Raw genomic sequence first — 17950 nt, forward strand, 5'->3', positions numbered from 1 at the left:
TAACTATGTACATCATGAAAGTTCTCAGAGAGGGCACCCATGTATCCATGCCCTATTTCTGGCCCCTTTTATGCTCTGGGTGCGGCTTTGTGCATGCCCGAGACAGCCGTACCGAGCAACGCCTTGGGCTGTTCTGTAAAGAACTCCCTGGAGTGGTGCTAGTGGAGGGAGTCGGTGGTCTCGACAGGGGCCTTTGGTCCAGGAAGGCCTGGAGCAAGTTGGACATTGTTTCTGCTATCGAGGACAGGACACTTTTGCCCTCTCTCACCCGCCGTGACATTTGCGAGATGGCACGTGTGCATCTGCCCAATGCATGTGCATTCCGCCTCGAACTATACATACGGTCAATTGTGAAAAGGTCAATTGTGACCCTTTAAATTCGGTCACTTGTTCATTCGAACAAATATATATATATATATATATATATATATATATGGGTTTTGGGCGGGTTTGGGTTGGGTGGGGGGTTTGCGGGGGGTTTCCCCCCGCATATATGTTACAATTGACCTTCACAATTCGGTCAATTGTGAAAAGGTCAATTGTCATTCGAACAGTTGTAATACAAACAATTCGTATACAACCCGCTGGAGGGAAGCGGATGTGGATGCACTCTCACATCTGCCTGATGATGCTGTGGAGTTCTGTGTGGCTGTGGTGGTGGTCCTTCTGTGATGAGGCCTGGTGGCCCTCGGTGTACTTGGCTTGCCAGCCTCATTGCCAGATAATGTGCCTGAGGGAGTCGGAAAGGCAGGGCATCAGTGATGGGTGTGGATTGGTGAGACAGACATGAATGCTAGTACTTCTTGATGACAGTGCTGTGTCAGGAACATGGTGGTGGCCATGGCATGGTGCACACATGCTTGTGTCAGGGATACTGTGCAGGTGCATGTGTGGTATGCCTACATGGAGTGTGCAGTGGCACTTTCATGGTGTACTTGTATTTCCTGGTGAGGGTGTTATGGGTGTGGCACACAAGCCGTATGATATTGTGTTGTGGCTGGTTGTGCCATGGATGTGTAACACATATGACTGCTGCCTGTGGCACTTACTGCATCGGCGATGATTTTGCAATATGGGTTGTGGTGGATGGGACGAAGGAGCCACATATTTCATTGCTGTGTGTGGCAGCTTATTTGCTGGTGGTGTAGGTGCTTGGCACTGACGTGACTTTGTCAATATCTGGACTCCACTATCTGCGTAGTCACTATCTGGACTCCACTTCTGGAGAAAAGCATCTGTTGCTTCTACTGTTTGATCTGGTCTTCAGCTGAAAACCTTGGTAGCTGACTGTTCAGCCTGGACGTAAAACAACTCTGTTCTGCATGGACCCCTCAGATTCATTATGGTCTGAAATATTGATCAGTCCAGTTGTCAATTGCTGGCATCTCTCAAATATCTTGAGTTCCAGTCTGCCACCTGATTCTGCAGACTTGGGATATACTCTGCCGTTACTCTGATCTTATTCTGAAGGCACCTGTGCCAAACGTCCTTTGCTAGCTTAGCTAGCATCTTGGACTTTGTTCCGCCCCGCCTGTTTATGTATTTTACCACAGATACATTGTCCATTTTTTGTAATATGCAGCAATTTGCTCTGTCCTGAGTCCAACACTTCCCTGCGCAGGACCCCGTCATTAGTTCCAGACAATTGATATGGAGCTCTAGCTCCCTCCCTGACCACCTGCCTACCGTTGTCATCTCCCTGCAACGGCCTACCCAGCCCCATCAGCTGGCATCTGTTTCTATTATGAGGTCCGCGGATGAGACAAATATCGGTCTCCTGTTCCAGGCCTCCATGTGGCGGAACCACCACCACAATTCTGTTTTCTCCTCTGTAGATATTGGCATTCTCTGTTCGTATGACAGTCCCTGTCGGAGGTGTTGAATTTTTAGTTGACGATGAGATCTGTAGTGGAAAGGCCCTGGGAAAATCACATGAATGGAGGAAGCCATTCTCCCCAGCAACCTGGCTGGCTCGCTCAGCGAAATGACTTCCCTCGCTAGAATTGTCCTGATCTCTTTCTTGATCTGATTTACCTTTGCTATTGGTAAACTGAGGGTGGCTGCCCTCTTCTCTATCACAAACCTTAGAAATTCTATCGATTGGGCTGGAGACAAATCCAACTTCTATTCTTCAACTACTATTAGGAATCGTAAACTCTGAAACAGGTCGGTTGTTGTTCTCACCTGCTGTTTTAATAGATCCTTGTTCTGTCCTTGTATACATAAATCGTCTAAATAAACTATCAGCCTGATGCCCTGTTCTATCAGGAGACTGACCACTGGTTTCATCAGTTTGGTGAAAGACCAAGGGGCTGATGCCAGTCCGAACGGGAGGCTTGAAAACGTCCATCTCTGACCTCACCAGAAGAATTGTTGGAACTGCTGATGTTCTCTTGCGACTGGAATTTTCAGATAGGCATCCCTGAGGTGTATCCGCACTAACCAGTCCCCTGACTGTAACCCATCTCTTAAAAGAGGGAGTCCCTCCATCTTGAAGTGCCTGCAGCTAATGAAAGTGTTTAGGTTTCTTAAATGTATCACTGGTCTGGATTTCCGTCTGCCCTTTTCTAAGAACATATTGCCTATAATACCAACCGTGTCGCCTGATGTCTGCGTAATGGCCTTTTTTCGCTATAGCTCTGAAATCTCTCTGTTTAACATTTCTTCATCTTCCTTGTTGAACACAATGGGTCTTGGCCACTCTGTTTGTATTGGCTCCTCACAGAACTCTAGATGGAACCCTCATACTGTCTGTTCGACCAATGCATATCCTGATAACTCTTTCCATTTCTCTATAAACAGTGCCGTCCTCCCCCCTACAGCTTTGGTCGCTGTCCCTGCGCACATAGTTGCAGCACTCTGGCCCAATCTCACCTGCATTTGCTTGTTGACCTCTGTTGCTGGCTGTCCAACCTCTTCCTCTAATCCTTCCCCTCGATTGGAAGAAGGGGTTTGGTTTATGCTACGCCTGCTCTCTCCAGTTGTTTCTGTTACCGTAGTTGGACCTGTAGGTCGAATAGCCAGACCTCTGCCAGCCCTTACAAAAATCTTGCTTCCAAATACCCTCTTCAACGAGGCCTGAGCCTTGTCTATCGCTGCATATGCATTGGCACATTTTGCCATTTCTTTAATGAAGGCATCTCCGAAGAGAATGCCTTTTGCGGCTGTCGCTGATTTGGAAGTGGCCAAATCCCCCATTTTGGGGTCTATTTTTATAAAAATAGATCTCCTCCTCTCTGTGGTTAGAGTGCTGTTGGCGTTGCTAAGGAGGCATATCACCTTTTGTGCCCAAACGGCCAGAATCTCTGGGTCAACTTTTCGATCTGGTAGCTTTGCTTCTTCGGCCATATGTCAAATCTTAGTCAATGGCCCCAGGATATCTAAGACCATATCCTGTCAGGACCTCCAGGATCTGTCTATACCTTTCTTCATGTCTCTGCCATACCTTCTCACGAAAGATAGCATCTTCTCGTCAATTCAGGCGTCTATGCCACCCTGTGTGGAACGTGGGCCTGGGGCATTCAGTCCTAAGTTTGTTCCTGGCATCTTTGGACAAAGGATTTTGTATCCTCTTTTTGATACAATTAGCAATCTTAGTGGGGGATTCCCACTCTGACGAGCTGGGATTGATGAGGGAATCCAGGTCGAACACATCACCTAGCTCCTCTTCTGTCCTTTGTGTTTTCCTTTTCTTGGCAGTCTTTTCCCTTGACGAAGGGCATGGGGATGATAGCGCTCTCTTTTCTGAGCTTTCCTCGGACAACTCGTCCCAATCCCCATCATCCCGGTCCTCTGAATTGGACTCTTCCTCATTGTAATATCTGCCCTTCATCTCCCAGGACCTCATTCTTCTACCGCCACTTCTCTTCCTTCGTGCAAGCTCAGGGTGTGGAATCAGAAAAAATACAATATTACGGCTGTTACACCGAGCAAAGGAACATACACCAACACAGGCTTATAAAGATTCCCAGAATCTTTATTACAAAACTGAGCAGTATTGAACAAAGTACACATATAGCTATTTGGTCGTCAATACATCACAGCGACCACCAGCAGGGTTCAATATGAGCAGTGAGGGAATTTCCTAGCTGGACACCGACGCATTTATACAATTTGTAAAATGATGTCCAGACCCTTTTACAGGTTAATCATGTACTGGGCTAGGGTCACGCCAGGTTCACTTTCCTAATTTACATATCCCGTGCTCGTGGTTTACTTTTTCAATACATTTACTAACACACTCCATTATTCTTTAATTTAACATTTACACTCTTTATATATTGTTTTAATACAGACCAAACAATGTTTCGCATATTATATTGGGATAGCATTACTGTTCTTGTATACTTGTAGTTTAACATTGCTAATTCAAGTAATCCCCTGCTCCCGAGGTCAATAAAGGACAAGGTCTACATGACCCTAACATGTAGCCAGAGGGCAGGTTAGGCATTAACTCCCCTACAGAGGTTGGAGAGGTTAAGGCAAGAACAAGGACATACGAGACAGCCATTTTAGATTACAGGGTGACTTTGTATAAAACCCCAAAATGGCGGTTTCTAACCTAAAATTGAGGCTTAATTCAAGATGGCGGCTTACATCAATTTCTAAGGTCAAGACCTTGCCGCAGAGAGTTATTTGCGTACAATTTTAAAGCAACTTGGCGTAGGCCAATAAACATACAAATGGTTTGTAATAGGAGGCATAATTTAATCTCCGGTTTGACAAGGGGGTCTAGCTGCTGTGGGCCTTGCAGGCTTTCTTTCTTCCCCCTTGACCACCATGAGTTCTGTCTGGGGCCTCTCCTCTCAGAGCTTGGATACCCTTGTATACCGTGAGAGAAAGCAATCAGGTCTTCCACCAAGCTCCTGCCATGAGTTAGTGGCCCCAAGCCTACACCCAGTACTCTCTGTATGGATTTTCCCATGCGGGGTTTCGACCTTTTCCAGCTAGAATGGGGTTCACTGTATTCATCACTGGAGCTATGCATCTTTGTATGTTGGTAGGTCTCTTCAGGTCTCTTGGGCCTCCCCCGTCAATTAAGCAGCTTCTGAGTGGGTCTGGGTGTTCCTGTAAGCAATGCAGGGTTTCCTGGGTCTGTGTCCGTCTATTTATAAAATATATATATATATATATACATGTATTTGCCTCTATCTCTGTTGACATTGTAACGTGACTATCTATTCGGTGCCAGTAGATGGCGCTAGCTCACCTCACTCCAGTAGAGCTCAAATGAGTATTACAATGACCTCTGCCTCTTATCTTCTGTTAAAGGGGTAGTTCTGTCAGAAATGTCATTGGCCTAATGGATCGGGCTTGTATTTCATAGCATACATCGATCGTTCTTAAATACATTTCCAATGCAACTTACCCAAGTTTTTCTCACTTGGGAAAATGATGGCTCGGGTACCGCCGCCTTGTGCTATTCTTATCCGTTGATCTGTCGCTCTAAGTTCAAGTGCCCTCGCGGCACTGATTAGGATCGCCTGCCCCTAACCCTGACATCACTAGAGGCTCCGGATGGGCGCCACCTATTCAAATGACATTAGTGAGCAGCGTAGCCAAACTTACCTTGTCATCACAAACGTCATAACGTTATCTGACACAGAACCAGGAACTTATTCACACACATCCAAAAAAACATACGTTTTTGTTTGCTTTTACAAAACTGATAGAAACATTTTATTTTGAAGAAAACAGCAATAGTTGGGATTGTAACAAGTACTTTTCATTTTGACACAACAATGAAAATAGTAAAGTCCACGAAAACCTGTTACATTTTTCAAACACAGTTCATCATCGCTAGCGAACTTTGCATCCTTCTCATTTTTGGTGTAATTGTGAACGCTGATCTTCTAATGCCGAATTTGATCAACGATCGATTAATCCAAGTCTTTCCGTTCTACACAGAAAGTTAAGTTCCATGACCAGTGAGTAATCTACGCACATGGCACTCCATTACTGAGGAGAAACAAGTGCTTTAAAAGTGAATTAAAGGGATGGTCTAGTAAAAAATTTTATTTAAAAAATAGATAGGCAACATAAAAAAAAATACTAGCATTCTCCGTTTTACAACTTCCTATGTAAATTTTGAGCTATTCAAGCTCAAAATTCGCAAAAGCAAGCACATTTTGTGAAATGGAGGCCCTCCTGTGCTGGCTTTTGCTTTTGCGGCACTAATGAAGGAAAAGCCAGCCAGCTGTAGTAAACAAAGGCTACCGCTGGGTGGCTTTCCCTTCATTAGTGCTGTAGGCGGAGGACGGGGACCGGAGACCAGAGCAGGAAAGCTGCAGTTGAATCTCGGTAAGTGCTATTTATTTTTTTTACAAAAAATAAGCACTAGCTGCGTTTTTTTTTCTAAGTTTTCTGGGCTGGAGGAGCCCGGAAAACTTAGAAATAAAACCGCAGCTTTAAAAACGTTGTATTTATGTTTGCGGTCGCTTTTGAAGCGACCGCAAACATAAATACAACGTTATTGTGTTGGAAAACGCTGCGGTTTTTCTTTCCAAGTTTCTCAGGCTCCTCCGGCTCGGAGGAGCCTGAGAAACTTGGAAAGAAAAACCGCAGCGTTTTCCAACACAACCGCGTTGTTTCTGCCTGAATCTGCTTTACCATTTGGGGCTCTCAGGCTCCCCACGGAGAGCCCGAGAGCCCCAAATGGTAAAGCAGATTCAGGCAGAAACAACGCAGCATTGCGGAAAACAACCGCGTTGTTTCTGCCTGAATCTGCTTTACCATTTGGGGCTCTCGGGCTCCCCACGTGGAGCCCGAGAGCCCCAAATGGGAAAGCAGATTTAGGCAGACAACGCAGCATTTAGCATTTCCCATTTGGGTCTCTCGGGCTCCCCACGGGGAGCCCGAGAGCCCCAAATGGGAAATCAGCTGCAGGTAGAAACACTACGCGGCATGTAAACATAACCGCGTGTGTTTCTGCCTGCTGTGGCTTTCACTTTGGGTCTCCGGTGCTCACCGGAGACCCAAAGTGAAAGCCACAGCAGGCAGAAACACACGCGGTTGTGTTGGAAAACGCTGCGATTTTTCTTTCCAAGTTTCTCAGGCTCCTCCGAGCCGGAGGAGCCTGAGAAACTTGGAAAGAAAAACTGCAGCGTTTTCCAACACAATAACGTTGTATTTATGTTTGCGGTCGCTTCAAAAGCGACCGCAAACATAAATACAACATTTTTAAAGCTGCGGTTTTATTTCTAAGTTTTCCGGGCTCCTCCAGCCCGGAAAACTTAGAAAAAAAACGCAGCTAGTGCCTATTTTACAAAAATAAATAAATAGCACTTACCGAGATTCAGCTGCAGCTTTCCTGCTCTGGTCTCCGGTCCCCGTCCTCCGCCTACAGCACTAATGAAGGGAAAGCCACCCAGCGGTAGCCTTTGTTTACTACAGCTGGCTGGCTTTTCCTTCATTAGTGCCGCAAAAGCAAAAGCCAGCACAGGAGGGCCTCCATTTCACAAAATGGCTGCGCCCATGTGCTTGCTTTTGCGAATTTTGAGCTTGAATAGCTCAAAATTTTACATAGGAAGTTTTAAAACGGAGAATGCTAGTATTTTTTTTTTATGTTGCCCATCTATTTTTTAAATAAAAATGTTTACTAGACCATCCCTTTAAGTTCAACACTTTCACATCCGCACATTTCTAGAACCTATAGGCAGCCATATTGCCCCTTGTTAATGCAACCACGAAAGGACAGATTGTTGTGTGGCGAACATCCCAGAAGACTTAATTTTAATATAACATTTTTATTGGTTTTTTGAAAAACATAAACCATACAGCCCCGTACAGCGGGGTAAACAAAACAAAACTCCCCAATCCCTGCCCGACAACAACCTCCCACCATAGCTCACCCCCAACGTTCTCCAAAGCACTTCTCGACATTTTACACTCTTATGTGACACCCATCAGGTCATACGCAAGTCTCTGAGTTGCGCTACGGTACAATATTATGCTTACTGTTAGTGCATTTCTTCCCACTTTTGCCATATTTTCTGCGCTTTCTCAGGGCACCCTCTGGCAGTATAAACCCTCTTTTCCATGGCGATGCAGATGTCCACATCCGTGATCCATTGCTCAAAGCTCGGTGGTCTATCCGAGCCCCATAGTTGCGCTATGTTCCTTTTAAGTATTGCAGTGGTGGTAGCTAAGAACGCTTTCTCATACCTTGATAGGTCAATGTCTCCTTCTATCCCCAGCAGTAATTGTTTTGGATTTACAGGTATTCTCTTCCCCATTACCCTTGATAGTTCATCACAGCACTGCTGCCAATATCGTTGAATGTTGACACATTCCCACCGGATGTGATAATACGAGCCTTCCTCCCTCTTACATCTCAAACAGTATGGATTCGCAATCTTACCCCATTTGAACAGCGCCACCCTTGGGTAATATACCCTATGTAGTATCTTCAATTGGATTAGTCTCAGCCTGGAGGAGATGGTCGATTCTCTGGGGTACATTAAAGCATTTATCCATTCCTCTGGAAGTATATCCCCTACCTCCCTCTCCCACCTGGCTTTCAGACCCGACATCTCTTTTGTGGCAAAGGAGTTAATAGCACTATACATAGTCGATGTAACTTTCTGTTCAAGCAGCTCTGGAAACATATTACGTTCTACTGAAGAATAATCAGGTATAGCACACAGTTCCGGGAGGTGAGCCTGCAACGCGTGTTTGAGCTGGATATGGTGATATTGTTCGTTGGGTGGGAGTGCGAAGATGGCAGCTAGATCCTCAAACGCTAATATTACATTATCCTTCATAACGTCACCAATTTTCGTGATACCTAGTTGGGCCCATGTTTGCCATTTTGGGAGTTTATTCATCTCTGGGAGATGTCTGTTGTTCCAGAGTGGTTGTGCTAGTGTTAGTTTTTTATCCCAGCCCAGGTATTTATGTACGTCAGTCCAAATTAGGGTTATATGGGACAACATGGATGGGCCTGCGGATCGATCTTTTTTTTGGTACAGGAGGCTCATGATGGGCCTCTCCTGTGCGTCAGTGATCCGTATTTTGTTGTGCGGTAGGGTGGTATTGCCATGCAGTTTGTCATTCACTATTGCCATTTGACTGGCCCAATAATAGGTTTGTAGTCGGGGGAGTCCAATCCCGCCCTCCCATATGGATCTCTGTAACGTGGTAAGTGCCATTCGCGGGTGTCCTCCCTTCCACAACAGCCTTCTAAGTGTTGGGTCCATTTTATGGAATTCACTGGTTGCTATGGTAGTGGTGCATTTTGTACTATATAAAGAAAACGGGGAAGGGCCTTCATTTTAAAGAGTGCCGCGCGTCCCAGTAATGTGAGTGGCAGGGACATCCAGTGGCGAACATCATCCTGAATCTAGCCATTATTGGATGTAAGTTCTCCCCTACATAATCCGTCAATTTATGTGTGACTTGGATACCGAGGTATCTGAACTGTTCCCTTTCAATGCGATAGGGGCATACGTCCGGTATTGCATTATCTATGTGCTTCACCGGGAATAGTATAGATTTCGACCAGTTGACACGGAGTCCGCTGAACGCGCCATATCTCCCTGATAGGCGCAAAACAACGGGACAGGAAACTCGCGGATCCGCCAGATAGATTAACAAATCCTCCGCGTACAAGGACACCCTGTCCTCCCAGCTGTCCGCCCACCTGAAGCCGCTCCATGTTTGAGAGGTCCTTAACAGGATTGCCAAAGGTTCGATAGCTACCGGAAAAATCAGCGCTGATAGGGGGCAGCCCTGTTGTGTGCCTTTACCCAGTTGGAAGGGTTTGAAGGTATACCCGTTTACTCTTGTTACTGCTACAGGAAGGTCATATAACAGCCTGATCCAACTCATGAAGTAAGAGCCTATTCCCATTCGTCGCATAATTTCCCAAAGTGCCTCCCAGTGTACGGAGTCGAAAGCCTTTTCCAAGTCTATGGATAGAATGGCTAGGGGGTTGTTTAACTTAGGTATGTTTTCTAGTGCTGTGTGTAGTCTATATATGTTTTGCGTGGTGGACCTTTGTGGCATACACCCACATTGATCTGGGTGTACCAGTGGGTGTATGACTTGTCGCAGCCGATTGGCTAACACCTTTGCGAGTATTTTTGCCTCGCAATTTATAAGAGAAATGGGCCTATAGGAACTGCACTTGTCAGGTGGTTTATCAGCTTTTGGCAAAACTATTATTGTAGCTTTTCTGAGGTCTGGGGGGAGGCAACCCTGCGAGCGTGAGTGTTGAAATAGGCGCAGCAGTTGTGGAGAGATTATGTTTGCACCAATCTTTTTCCATATTTCAACCGGAAAACCGTTAGGGCCTGGGGTTTTCCCTGATTGGAGTTCTGACATTGCCCAGGTTACTTCTTCCTCTGTAATTTCTTGTTCTAATAGGGCCGCCTGTTGCTCATCTAGGGTAGGGACGGTAATTTCTCCTAGTATATCAGTCGGTGTCGGTGCAGGTGATGCACTGTACAATTCCGCGTAGTATTTAGCGAATCCTTCCGCTATATCTTGGTCTGTCACTAGTGGGTCCGATTCTTCTGTTGTTAGTTTCCTAACTTGGGTGAGACCTAATTCCCTGCGCTCTAGCCATGCCAGTATTTTCCCCGCCTTGTCCCCAGTTTCATATATTTTCGCACGCATTGCTGCATGGGCTTGTTTTGCGTTGTCTACGGCTATGTGCTGTAGTTGTTTCTGTGCCAATTGGAGTGCACGTTGTGTCTCGGGTAGATCATTGGCCACATGGGCAGATTCAGCATCCCGTACTTTGGCCTCAGCTGCACGTATCGCCTCAAGGTGTTTTTTCTTATAGGCTGTGGTCCAGGCTATGATTTCACCCCTTAATACTGCTTTTAATGCCTCCCATATCGTTGTTGGGTTATCCACCGAGCCAGTGTTTGTTTTAAGGTATGTTTCGGTAACTTTTTGTATGTGTTCCACCAATTCCGGAAAGCCCAGGTAATAACCATTCAGTCTCCAGCTGGTTGGGGGGAGTGGTCTATTAGTCCTAATTGTTAGCATAAGCGGGGAGTGGTCTGAGATACCTCTGGGGAGCAGTTGTGCCTCACATGTTTCATGTATGTTACTCAGTGGTAGGAAGAAATATTCCAACCTGGATAGCGAAGCGTGTGCACCAGAGTGGTACGAATATTCTCTTGTGTTGGGATGTAGGGATCTCCATGCTCATGTAACTCCAATGCATTGGTAAATGTGGCAAGCTTAGTGCGTATGTTTAGATTTCTGGATCGTACATGTGTCCTGTCTAACTCTATATCCATGACTTTGTTAAAGTCTCCTCCAATCAACGTGAGACCTTCAGTGTTGTTAACGATTAAGGGCGTAATGTCAGTAGTCAGAGGGGTTAGTAAGTTAGGTGGTGCATATACAGCGATCATGGAAATAGTGCGTTCCCAAAGGGTTCCTACCGTGTGTACATATCTACCTCCTTGGTCCTGGGTGACCGTAGTTGGGCTGTAGGGGAGTCTTTTATGTACTAGGATCAATACCCCACATGACCCCATGGTAAATCCTGCATGAAAGGCTTGCCGGTAGTTTGTACGTTTAAACAGCGTACATCTTGTACCCGCCAGATGTGTCTCTGTTAAGAAGGCTACATCCGACGAATGTCGGTTCAGTGCTTGTAGGACCAGTCGCCTTTTAATGCTATTACCGAGCCCATTAACGTTCCATGTCATCACACGAATGGTTCTACCTTTATCTACGTTGGTGCTCTGGGCCATAAAACGTGTGTATATGTGATGTCAGTATATTGCATATCTAAGGGCGTTCCATGGTCCACCAATCCGGGCAGGGGGTGAACTAGACCATACATCTGACGATTTATTGTCGAGACTCGTTTGTTCCTTTGTTCAATGCGAACCTTATGTGGGGGAGCTATTGTTGTGCACCCCTTAAACTTGGTGCGGTTTTTAACATAACAGTTCTGACCCACCCACCCCCACCCTATACTCCACCCAACCTGAAGCATCTGTCGCCCAATATAACAACCAAACACCCTGTCAAAAGGACAGGTAACTCATTAACCTGTAACCATTACCCAAGTCTCTTTGTTACTGCTGTAACCAGCCTCCGATTATCTTGCTTCTGGTCATTTTGCTTCCAAACTGACTGTTCATATTCACAGTCTAAGTCCCTGGGAGGTGGCCTCGTGCGGCCGCCGTCACTATATTGGTTTCGAGCTGTTGCATGTGGCTCGGAAAGAGAGTGCTTCTCGTGCAACTTTTTGGCCATACTCTCAATGCGTCGGATCTGTTGATGCAGTAAAGCGAGCTACAAGTAGATGACCCAACGGGTCCCAAATGAACCTGGCCATGCAGCAGCCCAAGATCTTTCTGAAAACCGTTGTGTGGCATGATTACGGCGTCCGAGGGGCAGGATGAGGTTGTATCCAGGATGCTGTGTTTCATATTTCCAAGCTTTTGGTTCTGTTGTGTTCCAGGAGATGGTGGCCCACAGCTCTTGTAGCAATATTCCTTTGCCTCATCCTGGTTGTTGCTCTGCGGGCTCCACCGCCTGTTCCCGCTCTACTGGTGCCATGTCCGCCGGGGGTCTCCCTCGGGGGGCATGTTCTGGGTGGGGCCGGGGTCTACCCTCCCTTCTCCCCGGTCGCGCCGACCAGTCACCCTCGATATGGGTTTCTGCTCATTTCCATGCCTCTTGAGGGTCAGTGAAGTGCGTCGTTGTCCCTTTATGATAAATCTTAAGCTGAGCTGGAAATAACAATCCGAATTTTACCTTCATGAGGGATAGCTGTCGCTTCAGTGGTTCAAAAGATTGTCTTGCCCGTTGCACTTCTCTTGTATAGTCGGGGAAGAATGCTATCCGAGAGCCGTTATAGGTGACCCTTCCCTTCGCAGGGCCATCTGGAGCAGCGCGTCCCTATCTCGATAATTGAGGAGCTTAGCGATTACAGTTCTGGGCGGCATTCCTGGAATAGGTTTGCCAGAAGGTGTCCTGTGGGCACGTTCCACCGAGAAAAATTTGGAAAAGGAATGTGGATCATAAATGTCCGCTAACCATTGTTCCAGGAACAATTCCATGCTTGGTCCCTCCGTCCCCTCCGGGATTCCCAGGATGCGTACGTTGTTGTGGCGAGACCTGCCCTCACCCTCATCCACTCTGGCTTCCAGGGTCTTCAACCTGCGCAATGTTTGTGACAATTGTTGGTTGATATTGCCAATGCTGTCTTCCGTACCTGAGATGCGCTGTTTCGCTTCGCCCATGCGAGAAGTGAGTTTCTGCAGGTCATGTCGCAGGAAGGACACATCCGCCGCTATGCTATCCATTTTTATTTCCATGGAGGTGCGGGAACTCGCGATGGCCGCCATTACATCTTTCAAAGAAAGGGGATCCTCCATGTCTGGAGAGTTTGGCTGTGGTTTTTGATCCGTTGGTTGAGATGTTGTGGCGAAAGCATATTGATCCATTTTGCTTTGTATGGCCGACTTCTGCGGTCTGTCCTTCCCCATTCCGTAGCGTGGGATGTGGCGGAGTACTGTGAAGGCCTGCTCTGTTGTGCTCCTTGACGGACTTCACGAGTGTCACCTAGGCTTGTAGTTAGTATAATAACAGCAATGTGTCGTCGCGCCCCAGTAAAAGGACCCACGTGAGCCCGCTCCAGGCAGTGTCTGGCAGGGTGTCTCTATACCCCAATGTTGCACCTCAGATCCGTTCCAGCACTGTTGTTGCGCTGCACCCTTTGATGTGTCGCCGCGTGCCCCTCCGCCCAGTTTGTGGGTTGCGGGTGTTGTACAGTCCTCTCCACGGGGTGGAGGCCGAGGGCAGAGCCGGTCGTAGGCTGCAGGGCCAGCTCTACCGGGGAAGGGCGGAAGCCGTTTCACCCGATCGCGCCACTCTGGTGCTGGTCTCCCGCTTCGTCCCAGGGGGCGAAGGGGGAAGTAGAGGCAAAAGTGATGTTGACTGGCCCAGGGGACCCTGTACTACCTTTCTTCAGGGGTGCACATGCAGTGCCGTGCCGTCTGCTCCAGGGCTGACCGGGCCGCAGCACGGGCCGATGCCCTGCCTCGTATCGTCCGTCACTCCCACTGCTCCCAGCGTTTCTCCCGCCGTCTCACTCCGCAGTGGTCCGCGTACGCTGTCCGCCTCTATGGCGCCGGGCTCATCCACAGCGCGAGGGCACCTCCACGCTTCCAGTCTCTGCGTGGGTGCCGCAGCTCTCCCCCGCAGCTCCGCTGAATCACGGCGGCCATCTCGGAGTCGTGATTACGTGCCCGATCGGGTTTCAGCGTCGGCAGATTCCTCGCCGGATTTCTCACCGATAAGTTGGTTTCCTGCTTTCCAACTTCGTGTGTTTGTGCCGCACCTCGTCCTCTTTGCCACAGATGTCTTAAAGACAAGTTGTGTTCCGCCGAAAAGGATGTTTAACACAGGTTTTCTTCGGCAGCCGCAGGAGCTCCACAGACTCACGTCCTATCCGCTCGCATGCTGGCCACGCCCCCTCAATATATTCACAGTTGATCATTATTGCCCAACTATTGTTGAAGAAGCCGTTGGCCGGTAGGCTATACCCATGACAGTCACACATCGGGATCAGATAACTATGTAAAATCGAGAATGCAAAAACATCATTCAGTACCCACTATATAATTGAATATACACATTACAAATCTTATGTTGGCTATACATTTAACACGCACAATGCCCATTCTTTGTGTCACATTGAACATTCATCTGTCACAACATTCATCATGTAGCACAGAGCACACTTTCCATCCACACTTGGATAAAAATTGTCTAAAATGTTGCTTACATTGTGTTTTGAGATTCCATTCTTCTGATGTGATGAGGACTAACCGCTTTGAAAGACAGTTTTCTGAAACAGAAACTTTACTTTCCGACGTAAACTTTCCATAGAGTGAATATTATAATTTCTTTGTGGATATTCGACACATTTGGTCTTTCAAATTCTTAGTGCGGTGGATTCAAGGACACATAACAATGGGACCCTTCATATAGCGTTCACAGGGCGCCTGAGTACGTTTTGTTTTCGGTAACACATGCCACAAAAATGAACAATATTAGTACTGATCAGTGTGCTGAAAAACAATTCAATATTTCAAGTAAACCGCATATGATAATATTTACTTCAGTGTTGAGGGTAAGCAAGGTGCCTTTTCCCACTACATAGTTTGTCCGGAAGAATGGCTGGGGCCTGAAAGGTTAATAGTATTTTTTTTTGTTGTGATGTTTTTGGTCTTTTATTCATTTTAGTGCCATTCACAAGTATTTTTTGCTGCACCAATATGGCACTCATTGGCCACCTCGCACTTTAATACGCACCCCAACTATGGAATTACTTTAGCAAGTACCTCCAGATCCAACCACTTCATAAACACAGGGGCAGATGTGCCAATATTTTATTCAGAAACCACAGACGGGGATTAACCAGAATGTAAGTCACAAAATATTAGAACCTATTAGAACTTGCACTTTCCCAAGTCCTGCCTCCCTTTCCTGTGGAGGCTCTTGTGGTGAACCCCAATGCTCAGTAACCAGTCCCTGATCAAAGAGTGTAGGTGACGATCTGAGACCAGAGGATTCTGGATACCCAGTGCCATCAGGGCAGCTGGGTGCGGCTGGCGCTACTTCTTACTGGCCTTGACTTCAGATTTGGTGAATTTCCAGCAGAGGCCGCCTTCTTGTCGACCGCCTTGATAACCCCAACAACCACCGTCTGCCTCATGTCGCGCACAGGGAAGCGTCGGAGCAGAGGGTAGCTGGAGAAGCTCTCCACACGCATGGGTTTGCCGGGAATCATCTCCACAATGGCGGCATCACCAGACTTCAGGTTTTTGGGGTTCTCTTCCAGTTTCTTGCCTGATCGTCTGCCGATCTTTTCCTTCAGTTCTGCGAACTTGCAGGCAATGTGGGCAGTGTGGCAGTCCAGCACTGGGGCATACCCTTTGCGGATCTGGCCAGGGTGGTTAAGGATAATGACCTGGGCTGTGAAGCTCCCGGCCTCCATGGGGGGGTCGTTCTTGCTGTCACCAGCCACGTTCCATCTTTGGATATTCTTCACTGACACGTTCTTTACGTTGAAGCCAACGTTGTCACCAGGGAGAGCCTCCACCAGATCTTCGTGGTGCATCTCAACAGACTTCACTTCAGTAATGACGTTACTGGTGGCAAAGGTGACCACCATGCCAGCCTTGATGATACCAGTTTCCACTCGGCCCACGGGCACTGTGCCAATACCTCCTATCTTGTAAACATCCTGCAGTGGCAGACGCAGAGGCTTGTCGATGGGGCGGGCCGGGGGATGATGGAGTCCAGAGATTCCAACAGGGTCACGCCACCAGTGGTCGAAGTGTACGAAAAGAAGTAGTGGAACTATGTTCCCTGCTGACCTGCCCTCGCTCCCCACAAACCCCATCACCACGCCTCCTCCCACACTCAATAAACACACCCAGACACTTGCACCTGCTGTTTAAGGGAACGTTCAGGGCAGTGTACTGAGAGGGCAACTTTCAACTTCTTCATACACTTTTATTTTAAAACGAAACCATTCCGGAATGGTTTCTTTTTAAAATAAAAGTATAGGAGCTGTAAAAGGTAATTTAAAAAAGTAGAGGAGCACCGCTCCCGACCACTCCCGCTCACTTCGACCACTGCACGCCACTTGTCTTTTCCTCCTTACGCTCATCCTTCTAGCCCTTGAACCAGGTCATGTTGGTGCTAGGCTCCAGCATATTGTCCCTGTGCCAGCAAGAGATTGGCACGAAGGCCACGGTGGCGCGGTTATAGCCGATTTTCTTGATGTAGGTGCTGACTTCCTTGGTGATTTCCTCGTATCTCTTCTGGCTGTAGGTGGGCTCAATGGAGTCCATCTTGTTTACGCCAATGATGAGCTGTTTCACTACCAGGGTGTAGGCCAGGAGGGCATGCTCACGGGTCTGGCCGTTCTTGGAGATGCTGGCCTCCAACTCTCCCACGCCACCAGCCACGATCAGCACAGCACAGGCAGCCTGGGAGGTGCCAGTGATCATGTTCTTTTTTTTTACAACTTTATTTAACTTTGCACACAGATTATGCAGTTACATTTGCGACATTCAATTACAGTGATCATAATACATGTATTGGCCAATTTCACATTACATTAACATCCTCTAGGGGTGGTAGCTCTGCTAGATACAGTTTATACCGTGTCCATATATTTCTGGGTCTAGAGGGGGTCATAACTGAGTCTATATACAGTTCTTCGGTGTAATTAGCCCACAGCATGTCTCTGTTCCAGTCCTCTACTGTTGGCGGGTGAGCGTTTTTCCACCTCATCAGAATGACCCTTTTTGTTAACAGCAGACTTAAATTGAGCATTTTTCGCCAAGTTGGGTTCATTTTCCCAACCGCACCCGGTTGGTCCGCCATCTTATCCAGAGCCCCACAGACCCCGGCCCAGTATTGACTTAGTTCTACACAGTCCCACAGCATATGGTATATATTAGCATTTTCAGAATTGCATCTTGGGCAGTTGCCAGAGAGAGTGGGATATAGACGCTTGAGTTTCACTGGCGTGTAGTGGGTTCTATGGATAATTTTATAATGTATCAATTTGAATCTCGAGTTGCAGGACACCAGCTTAGTCAGTGCACAGATCTGGGACCAATCCTGCTCTTCTATCGGCTGGTCCAGATCACGCTCCCAGGCGGCCTTTGCGGCGTGGGGTGTTTTCGGGCGTGTTTGCATTATAGTTTTGTAGAGAGTGGAGGCCGTAACCTTCTGAGTTCCCCCCGTGAATATGTAACCAAGGCCCATGTTTATTTCGGGTTTGTTTGGGAATGATGGGTAGATCCGTTGCGTGGCTGTTGCAACCTTGTGGAATTGCTGTCTGTGTGCGTTTGTGTTTCCTACCGTGTCCTTAATCTCATCCCACTCCACAAACTGTTTGTCCCGAAACATCTGTCCCCATTGTGTGATTCCTTTGGCGGTCCAGTGTATT

General features: G+C 47.3%; 1 pseudogene; it reads right to left on the reverse strand.

The window, feature by feature from the left end:
* Positions 1-15449: 15449 nt before the first annotated feature.
* Positions 15450-16317, reverse strand: LOC138493054 (elongation factor 1-alpha, oocyte form-like; annotated as a pseudogene).
* Positions 16318-17950: the final 1633 nt, after the last annotated feature.

Source organism: Ambystoma mexicanum, chromosome 10 (genome assembly GCF_040938575.1).
Source record: "Ambystoma mexicanum isolate Mex_15411 chromosome 10, UKY_AmexF1_1, whole genome shotgun sequence".
NCBI lineage: Eukaryota > Metazoa > Chordata > Amphibia > Caudata > Ambystomatidae > Ambystoma > Ambystoma mexicanum.